This window comes from Ptychodera flava, chromosome 11 (assembly GCF_041260155.1).
Source record: "Ptychodera flava strain L36383 chromosome 11, AS_Pfla_20210202, whole genome shotgun sequence".
NCBI lineage: Eukaryota > Metazoa > Hemichordata > Enteropneusta > Ptychoderidae > Ptychodera > Ptychodera flava.
The window spans coordinates 13,436,205-13,447,118 of NC_091938.1; the positions used below are offsets into that span (position 1 = coordinate 13,436,205).

General features: G+C 34.6%; 1 long non-coding RNA gene across 1 annotated transcript; it reads left to right on the forward strand.

Annotated features, from left to right (window-relative positions):
- Nucleotides 1-73: 73 nt before the first annotated feature.
- Nucleotides 74-8,315, forward strand: LOC139143567 (uncharacterized). The gene is made up of 3 exons (XR_011554633.1): nt 74-83; nt 7,697-7,776; nt 8,230-8,315. It is a non-coding gene; the product is annotated as an uncharacterized lncRNA (long non-coding RNA).
- The last annotated feature ends 2,599 nt before the right edge of the window (nt 8,316-10,914 follow it).

The following is a 10,914-nucleotide window of genomic DNA, read 5'->3' on the forward strand; positions in this document are numbered from 1 at the left end:
GAGAACTATGGATGCTTCGGATCGCGGAGTCTTAATCAATAAGCTAGCAGATCTTATGGAAAGAGACATAGATTTATCTTGCTGTAGTGTTTGATATACACACCAACTGTTGAGCCATGAAGTTGTGAATTAGTGTGCAGAGATCTGTGAGCAAGCTTGCCTGCAGAAATTTTCTTTGGCAACAAATGATATGAATGAAATAATTTAAATGTAAGAAGCCTTCGTTGGAGACAAATGCCCATGGAATTATTAATTAGGAAGAATAACAAAATTTATTATTTGACGCCAAGAGCAATGTATATCAACATAATAAATGTGTGATCGGAAATTGCTCTAAAAACGGACTGAACATTACTTGTAATAAATACATATATCCACATTCATGCATACTGTGATGTTAGTTGATGCAAATTCAAGTGAAAATAAATGTAAGACATACTTACTTACACTGGTAACTTTTGATGCAGGAGTTGTTACCATGGGCACATGTATATCACAAATAATGTCACACCTTGATGATGTATAAATACAATGACATTTGAAGTCCTAGCTTTTTTGAGCTGAGCTCCGGAGCTTACACATGTATGATAGGTGGATGTGTAGCAGCGTCCAGTGTCTGTCATCCATCATCCAGACTTCTGCAACCATGCAGCCTTCGGCATCTGTCAACTTTTTACATTCAAAGCTTCTTCTTCAAAACAGCTAGTGCGATTTCTTTATCCCTTTTCCTGCCGAGCGCCCTTGTCCGTTATTCTCCCAAGTCAGTAGAAAACCGCCCCATAATATGTGCCTGCAAAAGATTGGCTCTCCTGCATGTTATCCTGCCAGGCATTTTTGCAGAAATCGCCCATTTTCAGGGTAGTTTTAGCCGTACTTATACGTGTTAGACTTCGATAATTTCTACATGCCCGTAGACAGGGGAAGGAGCTCAAGGGTTGCTGCAGAAAAAAATTGAGGTCACCGGCTTTGTTTGCCCCTGGGAGTGCGTCAATTTATTGCCGTTTCATGTTTATTTTTTCGGAAATAAACTCCTTCAGTATTACGTACGTCCGCTAGGCACAAACATCACCTCACTCGTCTGTTAGTCAGAGACCCTGAGGGTCGTGCTAGGGTGCAGCAGCACCGTCAAACCTGTCCTGTTTCCCCAGGGTAGGGTCAATTGAATACGTACCTCCAACGACTTGGCAGTGTAGCACAAAAACTACGTTTTTGCCGTTGTATTAACGACATGGCTGAGCCATTGAAGCACAGCTTACGTAGTTTTGCCAGCTCAGTTGGGAGTTGGCTTACGAGTGTTTACCGTTCATTACTGACTTAATCGAGTGGTCCTCAGTCAGGTACGGGTTTGTACCGACATGGCTTGGGCTGCAGCTAACCAGTGATAACCAGTCACTACCCCCAAGTCTTCAGTTCACTTTTGCGATGCACGGGTGCAACGCAATATGCTTCCATTGTTCTAGCCATCGACGTGTCCACATGCTGGCAGCCATATTGTACTGCTAGCTGGTTTGCATAACAAAAGCAGTCCCTGCTAAATGCAGACGGTATCCCCGTACATGTAGCATATTGACCTCATGTGCCCTTTTGAATTCTCTGTACGCAAACAGCGTACGTAGTTACCAATGCATCGGCAAGAGGATACGTTTGCCTGCAAACCAGAGCCAGTACTTCGGACGGTGGAATAAATAAAAAATCCAAAGCTACGTCCATTGAATGGCACGGCCAAGGCAGTGAAGGACGTTGCCTGGCTTGAACTTGCAGAGCTGAAGCCCAGCTTAGTACGTCGGACACCAGTTTGTAATGGTATTTCCGAGTCGTTCATATCCGTTCCATGGGAGGAACAAGTCGAGCCGTCCCGTCAAAAATACGTTCTCATTTTCAGTCACGCACAACTGAATAAGTGACTTTCGTCTCGCACCATCGGCATATCTGCCAAGTCGTTTGCAAGAGGTAGCCTTCTAGATTAGCATTGCCGAGTTGGTCAAGTTCGGCAGCAATCTGTATAGTGCCAGGCAGCCAAGTACGTCCAACTCCGCCAGAAAACGTCACCATGCTATCCTGCCAAGTCCGCTAAAAAGCGGTAAAAAAAAACCAGCCCCCCTCGGGTGTGGGGGACTGGCGGACAGGTTTCTGCACCTTTCCCTGTCCTTGGACTCCCTGTGAACCCATTTCGAGAGCAAACGCCGTTCCTCGCCCAAAACCTGTCCTCGAACGACCCCTAGCGTGAGCAAGGGTTTGCTACACGTAGTTCCGTCGACTAGGCAGGAAAGGGGGTACCAAAAAGGAGCCCGATTTCCACCGCCTTAGGAGGATAACGGCCGTGGCTGCTCAGCTTCTAGCTACACCGAATTTCAAGCGGATTTTCACCGACTTGGCAGGAAAAGGGTTATATTTGCAGTACAGGTACCAGGGACGACCTGAATCAGATTTGATGAAATATGCAATTTTTGTATATTAAGGCAATTTTTATCATTTTCGGTCAAAAAATCTTTAAAAATCTTCTTCAAAAGTACTGGTCAGACAGCTTGATAGTTTGGATATAGGTCATTTTTAGCTCACATTTGGTATACCAATGTGAGGTTATCGTATAAGCTGAAGTCGGTGGCGTCTGTATATATGTATATGTGTGTGTATGTACATGTATGTATGTACCGGTATGTATGTATGTGCGTACGTACAGTATGTCCGTCAACATCAAAAACATGCGAACCGCTGCACATTTCAGCTTGGTATTTGGTGTGTGAATGCATCCTGGGCTATAGATGGGATTTTGTTTAAATGAAGTCTGCATTGCCAAAATTATGCAAATGAGCTTACAAAATGTGAAAATGGTCAAGAATTAATATCTCAAGAACCGCTGTTTTGATTGATTTGAAAATTTGTGTGCAAGTACCTTAGGTGAACCTAATACAGTTTTATGAATATTGTGAAGATCTCTTTAATTTTGTATTTTTGCTGAATTTTTTGGTAATTTTTCTCATTTTCAGTAAAAATTATTCTTCTCTGAAACCGCCAGCCCAATCGCTCTCAAATTTGGGTTAGATCTTTGTGAGGGTGTTACTTTTCTAATTTGTTGAAATTATGACAAAATTGGGAAAATTACTATTTTGGAGCAATTTTGTCATTTTTGGTCAAAAAATCTTAAACGGTATTTTCTTTTTAAAACCCCTGGACAGACAGCTTTTATATTTGGTACACAGACGTACAGAGATGACAATAGATAGATATGTGGAAATTGTCCTGAAATATACAAATTTGTATTTTTAAGACAATATTGTCATTTTTGGTCAAGAAAACTTGTTCTCAAAATTACTTGTTTGATAGCTTTGTAATTTGGTATAAAAGTCCCGAGGGATGTTATTAGATAAATTTTCTGTTCAAAGCGTTTGGAAACCCCCAAATTTGTATATTTTAGGTAATTTTCTCAGTTTCTGACCTTAAATTACCTACACCAGCCCAGGATATGTTGTGAGACAGTTTCGAAGGCTGTGAACAAAATTTTGTCATATTTGGTATCAATTTGTAGGAAAATTTGATCCAGAAAACAAAGCTGAGGTGTATTTTTTCATCGCAGACCAATTTTTGCAACTTTTCTATGTAAGACATACAAGAACTGATGAGAAATTTGGATCCAGGATAATTCCAGATGTTGTAATCACCGCCCACAGCGGAAGGCATTTCACTATCTGTAACTAACTTAAGTGCTGTTTACACTAGCATGATAACACTCATAGCATTAATTAAAAATTTCCCAAGGTTGTAAATACATTTCCTGTCATCTGGCGTTATGTAATACCAAGGGATGGAACATTTGATATTCAGGAGGGGGTAGGGTCTAGAAGATTGATGAGGTAGCATTACTTTTTACCAGATCCCTTGTACATTTTTTTACCCACTCCCACCTTTTCTTTTTATCAAGCCTTCTCTGTCTATTTTTTGTTGTTGACATTTGGTTATGTATTTAGGATCTGCTTATCCCATTGCTATAGAAGTTGATATGCATGTTCCTAAAAATGACCTCCAGTACCTAAGTTGGAGACCTTATTTGCTTTTGTCATTCTTGTTTTTCCTGGTTTAAAGATTTCTCGAATGGACCAATTCAAACCGAATGTGAGCACACTGTCCTTGACGGTATTTTTTGATAATGAAATTGTTTGAAATATGCAAATTAGCTCCAAAAAAGGCGTTTTTGGTAAAAAATCTTCTTCTTCATAACCGCTGGTCAGACAGCTTTGTTATTTGGTATACAGGTCCCTAGGGATAAGCCAACTTAGATTTGTTCAAATTTTGATGAAATATGCAAATCTGTATTTTTAAGGAATTTTTTGGTCATTTTTGGTCAAAACTTTATTTCATCAAATCGCTCGTCTGACAGCTTTGATATTTGGTATACAGATTCCTACAGATGAACTAAATATGATATATTGAATATATGACAAAATCTGCAATTTTGTATTTTTGGTGCAATTTTTGCCATTTTTGGTCAAAAAATGTGTTACTCAAAAATTACTTGTCTGATGCCTTTGATATTTGGTATACAGGTTCCTAGGGGTTGTCTTAATGTGATATATTGAAATTTAATGAAATCTTCAATTTTTGTATTTTTGGGTCAATTTTTGCCATTTTTGGTCAAAATATTTGTTTCTCAAAAGTTACTCATCTGATAGCTTTGATATTTGGTAGACAGGTTCCGAGGCATTATCTTAATGTTGAAATTATGATGAAATCATCAATTTTGTATTTTTGCAGCTAATTTTGCCATTTTTGGTCAGGCCATCCTGAAATGAGCTATCAAAGATATCCACCTTCTTCATCAATACATGTGTCACTAAAAGTTATTCTACATAACACAGCAGACCTCTGTCAACTGTTGGGTCGCTTATTTTTTCAAAACCGCTGGTCAGACAGCTTTAATATTGGTTTACAGGTCCTCAGGATGACCTTAGTGAGATAATTTCATACAGTTAGGAAATACTTAATTTTGTATCCATGTCTATAGTAGCTTCAGGGACTTTGGCCCTATGTTTTTTCTGGTTGTACTGTGTAGAAATCATTGTCATAATATCAATGTAGAATTTTGCTGCACTGAACAGATAGAAATAACATTCATCATTGTTGGTACCAATACTACTATTATGTTTGTCATTTTTGGTCAAATGTTTTTCACCCAAACCACCTGTATGGTAGCTTTGATACAGGTTCATAGGGATGATGAAAATATGATACATTCAAATTGTAATGAAATCTAAAGTTTTGTACTTTTGGAGCAATTTTTGCCATTTTGGTCAAAAAATTTGTTTCTCAAAAACTACTCGTATGCAAGTTCCGAGGGATTAATCTTATTGTGATATATTGAAATTATGTTGAAATCTGCAATTTTGTATTTTAGGGACAATTTTTGCCATTTTTGGTCAAAAAAATTGTTTCTTAAAAAAATACTCATCTGATAGCTGTGATATTTTGTTGACATGTTCTTAGGGATAATCTTAATATGAGATTGTGTATTTTTGCAGCTCTTTTTGCCATTTTTTGTCAGGCCATCCTGAAATGAGATGTCAACGAATTGTCTACCTTCATCAGCACATGTGTCACAAATAGTTATATTTTTATTAGTCCCCGCGGACGAAGTCCGGCGGGGACTTATAGATTGGGTCCCGTCCGTGTGTCCGTCCTTCCGTCCGTCCGTCATCAACAGTTTCTCAGACACTGCTAAACCAATTTTGTTCAAACTTGGCACAAAGGCATAGCACTATGACCTACAGATGCACGTCGATTTATTTTGTGATACGATCCAATATGGGCACGAGATGGCCATTTTATTGCGATTTTTCATGTCTTTGGACCATAACTCAGACATCCTTGAGCACATTCTGCTCAAACTTAGCACAAAGGCATAACACTATGGCTTTCATATCCATGTCAAATTATTTCGCGATATGTTTCAACATGGGCGTGTGGCGGCCATTTTGTTGCGATTTTTCATGTCTTTGGACCATAACTCAGACATCCTTGAACAGATTCTGTTCAAACTTGCCACAAAGGTATAACACTATGGCCTAAATATGCATGTCAAATTATTTTGTGATACAATCCAATATGGCCACGAGGCGGCCATTTTGTTTGCGATTTTTCGTGTCTTTGAACCATAACTCAGACATCCTTGAACCGATTCTGTTCAAATTTGGCACAAAAGCAAAACATCATGTCCTTCATATGAACACCAATTTACTTCATGATATGATCCAATATGGCCGACAGGCGGCCATTTTTTTGCGATTTTTTCATGTCTTTGAACCATAACTCAAACATCCTTGAACCGATTTGGTTCAAACTTGGCACAAAGGCAAAGCACAATGGCATACATATGCATGTATCAATTAACCTTGCGATAGGATCCAATATGGCTGCAGAACTGCCATTTTGTTGGAATTTTGCATGTCTTTGAATCGTAATTCAAAGGTCATTACACCCATTTTGTCCAAACTTGGCACAAAGATCAAGCACTATGGCATACATGTACATGTCAATTTACTTCGTGACATGTTCCAATATGGCTGCCAGATTGTCATTTTTTTCCAATATTGCTGTCAGATGGTCATTTTTGGATTTTTTCATGTCTTTGAGGCTTAATCATATGCAAATATTCTTTAACCAATGTTGTTGAGACTTGGTACAAAGATAAAGTACTATGGCATACATATGCATGTCTACTAATTTTGTGCTATGATCCATATGGCCAATAGACAGCCATTTGATTAAAATTTTGGTGTGATTTTTTTATGTCTTTGAAACATACACATAGGTCACTGTCCCTTGATGGACTGATTTTGTTCAAACGTGATACGAAGATAAAATACTATGGCTGCATTCTTGTGCACATTAATTTGTTTCATTACATGATCCGAAATGGCTGATTACAACAACATACCCGATCCCATACCATTTCAAAAATTCCACCAAACCTTGTGTATAATATGTGCCATCATGACACTGGAGGCAGTAAGGGCATCGTTGTGTGTGATGTAATCAAAAGTTCCTTGAGTGGTCATTACCGGCAGAGATGAGTCATTTATTGAACGTTCCTCAGATTACTTTATTATGCAAGTCACAGGCCTGATGTACCCGTTGCATCAATGTCATTCCACAGCTACCTAGACCACAGCTACCTAGACACCAAAGATTATAACAAAATGGACAAGCGGGGACTGTGTCATCAACGATGACTTGTAAGACAACTGAGCTCTGTCGGCCATTGGATTGCTTGTAATGTTCAATTTCTTTGGTTCAGGTCAAAGTCTAATATAACAATTGAGTTTCCAGGATGAAACAAGTTTGTGAAAATATCAGCACTATGATTTTACTCGCTAGTATTTACATGAAATTTTTACTTTCAACGCTCAAATTTCAAAGACAATTACACCAGTAATGTTCCACAGTTTGGTTCAGAAGTGGCTTAAGGCATCTCTGTCATATGTCATTTATGCTTTATACACTTGCTCTTTTTTATAGATCGAAAGATTAGTATACTGTGATATCTAGTAAGTTTTGTATGCTCAAACTGTGTGGTTATTGTAGCGTAAATATTTAGCAGAAATTCGTTTATTGCAATAAATTTCATGCAGTACTTTTTATCAGAATATAAACACTTCAGATTATGACAGAGGAAAACAATATTGTTTTATTGTTTTTTTTTCAGAGTCTGGAAACACTCGATAATGGTAAACCATTTCATGTTGCCCATGCTGCTGATCTAAGCCTGTCAATTAAATGTCTGAGGTAAGATGAAATGTGCCATAGTTTGAAGATACAAAAGAGAATGAAATCAATACCTTTTTTCACAAAGTTGAATTTTGTGTAAATCTTGTTTGTGCTCATGACATCACCAAAGATACGAGACATTCAAGTTCAAAACGAGCCCAAGTTCAGAATAGTTATCAATAGCTGAATGTAATCTTTAGTATTTTAAGAATAAATGTTCCCATATTCATGCAATTGATTTTCATGTACAAGATGATAAATCTATTTGATTTTGTGAAAGGTGCTTTGATATTGCGACTGTACGAAAACCTGTCGAAAACCTATGTAACTGATGTAACAACAGACTTATATGGTTTGTGTTGAGTGTATGGTTTGTATTGTATGCTTACTGGTGAGTACATTATTGAGAGCAAAAAGACAAGATTGGGACACACATTTTCTTCTTTCAATAATTGTTTGTTTTCTTTACAGGTATTACGCTGGTTGGACTGATAAGATTCACGGCAAAACAATTCCAATTGGTATGGATCATATTTGAATTTTGACTACATGTATTTGTGACTTCCTAGTTTTAGCTCAAAACATGAAATCTTTTAATTCCAGAAGTGATAGTCTGTAATATGGATTGTGATTACTTATGAAATCTGACATGTGCATAAAAGTAATGATCGAATTACAGACAAAGGTAGCCTTTCGATTAGTTTTCTGTTCCATGAATTTTGAAAATTCTGAGAATGAATCATCAACTCACATAATAATCTTCATGACAAAATGAGTGTGCAAGCCAAACTGTAAACACAGCTCAAAGCAGCATCAGATCAATAAGGTGAATTTTCTTAAAACTTTGAGTGAGTTTATACAAATTAAATGTGGACCAAGATATAAGGGAGTGTCTTTTTATGGCTGGCTTAGTATGAGTCTCATCCTGGTCGTAAAGCAACCGATAGTGGGAATTTCAAGTTAACTTTAAAATGTTTCTGGCTAGATGCAGTGATTTCTGTTGTAGCATGTATACTTTGTACTTCTTAGGGACAGTCTCAGATTGTTGCATAAGTTCAAGAAACGAAATTCCTTGGTTTATATCAAAACCCCCTCCCCCTAAATGAAAGTTCAAATGAGAGTACAATGTAGCATTTTGCTATTTAGCTACTGAAGAATATCTTTCCCCTGACCACATTACATCGTCAAGTAATCGATCAAATTTGAGTACTAACCGACATAAGTGTATCGCGAACGGGTTGGAAATACTAAGTTACAACAAAATTTGCTCATACGAGTGTGCAGTTTTTGTTAATTTTTACACACAATGTAAAGAGAACTTGTAACAAAAAAATAAAAGAGCAAAAGTGAAGTTCACTAATTGAATGGAGGTCAAACCCCCTCCCCCTGTAAACAAATAAATTTTGCTTTTTAGCTCCTCTGTCAGCGACGCGGAGCTTATCAAATAGGTTGATTATCCGTCGTCGTCCGGCGTCCGGCGTCATCCGTCAACAATTGCCTTCTCCTCTGAAACCACGAGTCCAATTGCTTTGAAATTTTATATGCAGTTCACTTGGGGTGACCTCATTTCAGTTTGTTCAAATCATGGTGAAATTTGCATATTTGTATTTTTGGGGCATTTTTTAGTGTTTTTGGTAAAAAAATCTTCTTCTCTGAAACCGCTCGTCCGATTGCTTTGAAATTTGATATGCAGTTTGCTTAGGGTGACTTAAATCAGATTTCTTCAAATGGTAGTGAAATTTGCATATTTGTATTTTAAAGACAATTTTTGTCATTTTTGGTGAAAAAATCTTTAAAAATCTTCTTCTTCAATACTACTGGTCAGATAGCTTTTATATTTGGTACATATGTCCCTAGGGATGACCTATTTCAGATTTGTTCAAATTGTACAGAAATATGCAAATTTGCATTTTTAAGGCAATTTTTGCCGTTTTGGTCAAAAAATGTATTTCTCAAAAAGTACTGGTCTGATAGTTTTGAAATTTGGTATATACAGGTTTCTATAGATGAACTAAGTAATATATATTGAATTTCTGATGAAATCTGTAATTTTGTATTTTTGGGGCAATTTTTGCCATTTTTGGTCAAAAAATGTGTATTTCCAAAACTACTCATCTGATAGCTTTGAAATTTGGTATAGAGGTTTCTACAGATGAACTAAATGATATTTATGGAAATAATGATGAAATCTGCAATTTTGTAATTTTGGGGCAATTTTTGCCATTTTTGGTCAAAAAATGTGTTTCTCATAAAGTACTGGTCTGATAGCTTTGAAATTGGTTACAGGTTTCTACAGATAAGCTTAGTATATATTATTGAATTTCTGATGAAATCTGTAATTTTGTATTTTTTGGGGCAATTTTTGCCATTTTTTTTTTTTTATTTTTTTTTTCAAATTTTTTTTTTTTTTTTTTTTTTTTTTTTTTGTTTTTTTTTTTTTTTTTTTTTTTTTTTTTTTTTTTTTTTTTTTTTTTTTTTTTTTTTTTTTTTTTTTTTTTTTTTTTTTTTTTTTTTTTTTTTTTCTTTTTTTTTTTTTTTTTTTTTTTTTTTTTTTTTTTTTTTTTTTTTTTTTTTTTTATTTTTTTTTTTTTTTTTTTTTTTTTTTTTTTCTTCTTTTTTTTTTTTTTTTTTTTTTTTTTTTTTTTTTTTTTTTTTTTTTTTTTTTTTTTTTTTTTTTTTTTTTTTTTTTTTTTTTTTTTTTTTTTTTTTTTTTTTTTTTTTTTTTTTTTTTTTTTTTTTTTTTTTTTTTTTTTTTTTTTTTTTTTTTTTTTTTTTTATTTTTTTTTTTTTTTTTTTTTTTTTTTTTTTTTTTTTTTTTTTTTTTTTTTTTTTTTTTTTTTTTTTTTTTTTTTTATTTTTTTTTTTTTTTTTTTTTTTTTTTTTTTTTTTTTTTTTTTTTTTCTTTTTTTTTTTTTTTTTTTTTTTTTTTTTTTTTTTTTTTTTTTTTCTTTTTTTTTTTTTTTTTTTTTTTTTTTTTTTTTTTTTTTTTTTTGTTTTTTTTTTTTTTTTTTTTTTTTTTTTTTTTTTTTTTTTTTTTTTTTTTTTTTTTTTTTTTTCTTTTTTTTTATTGTTTTTTTTTTTTTTTTTTTTTTTTTTTTTTTTTTTTTTTTTTTTTTTTTTTTTTTTTTTTTTTTTTTTTTTTTTTTTTTTTTTTTT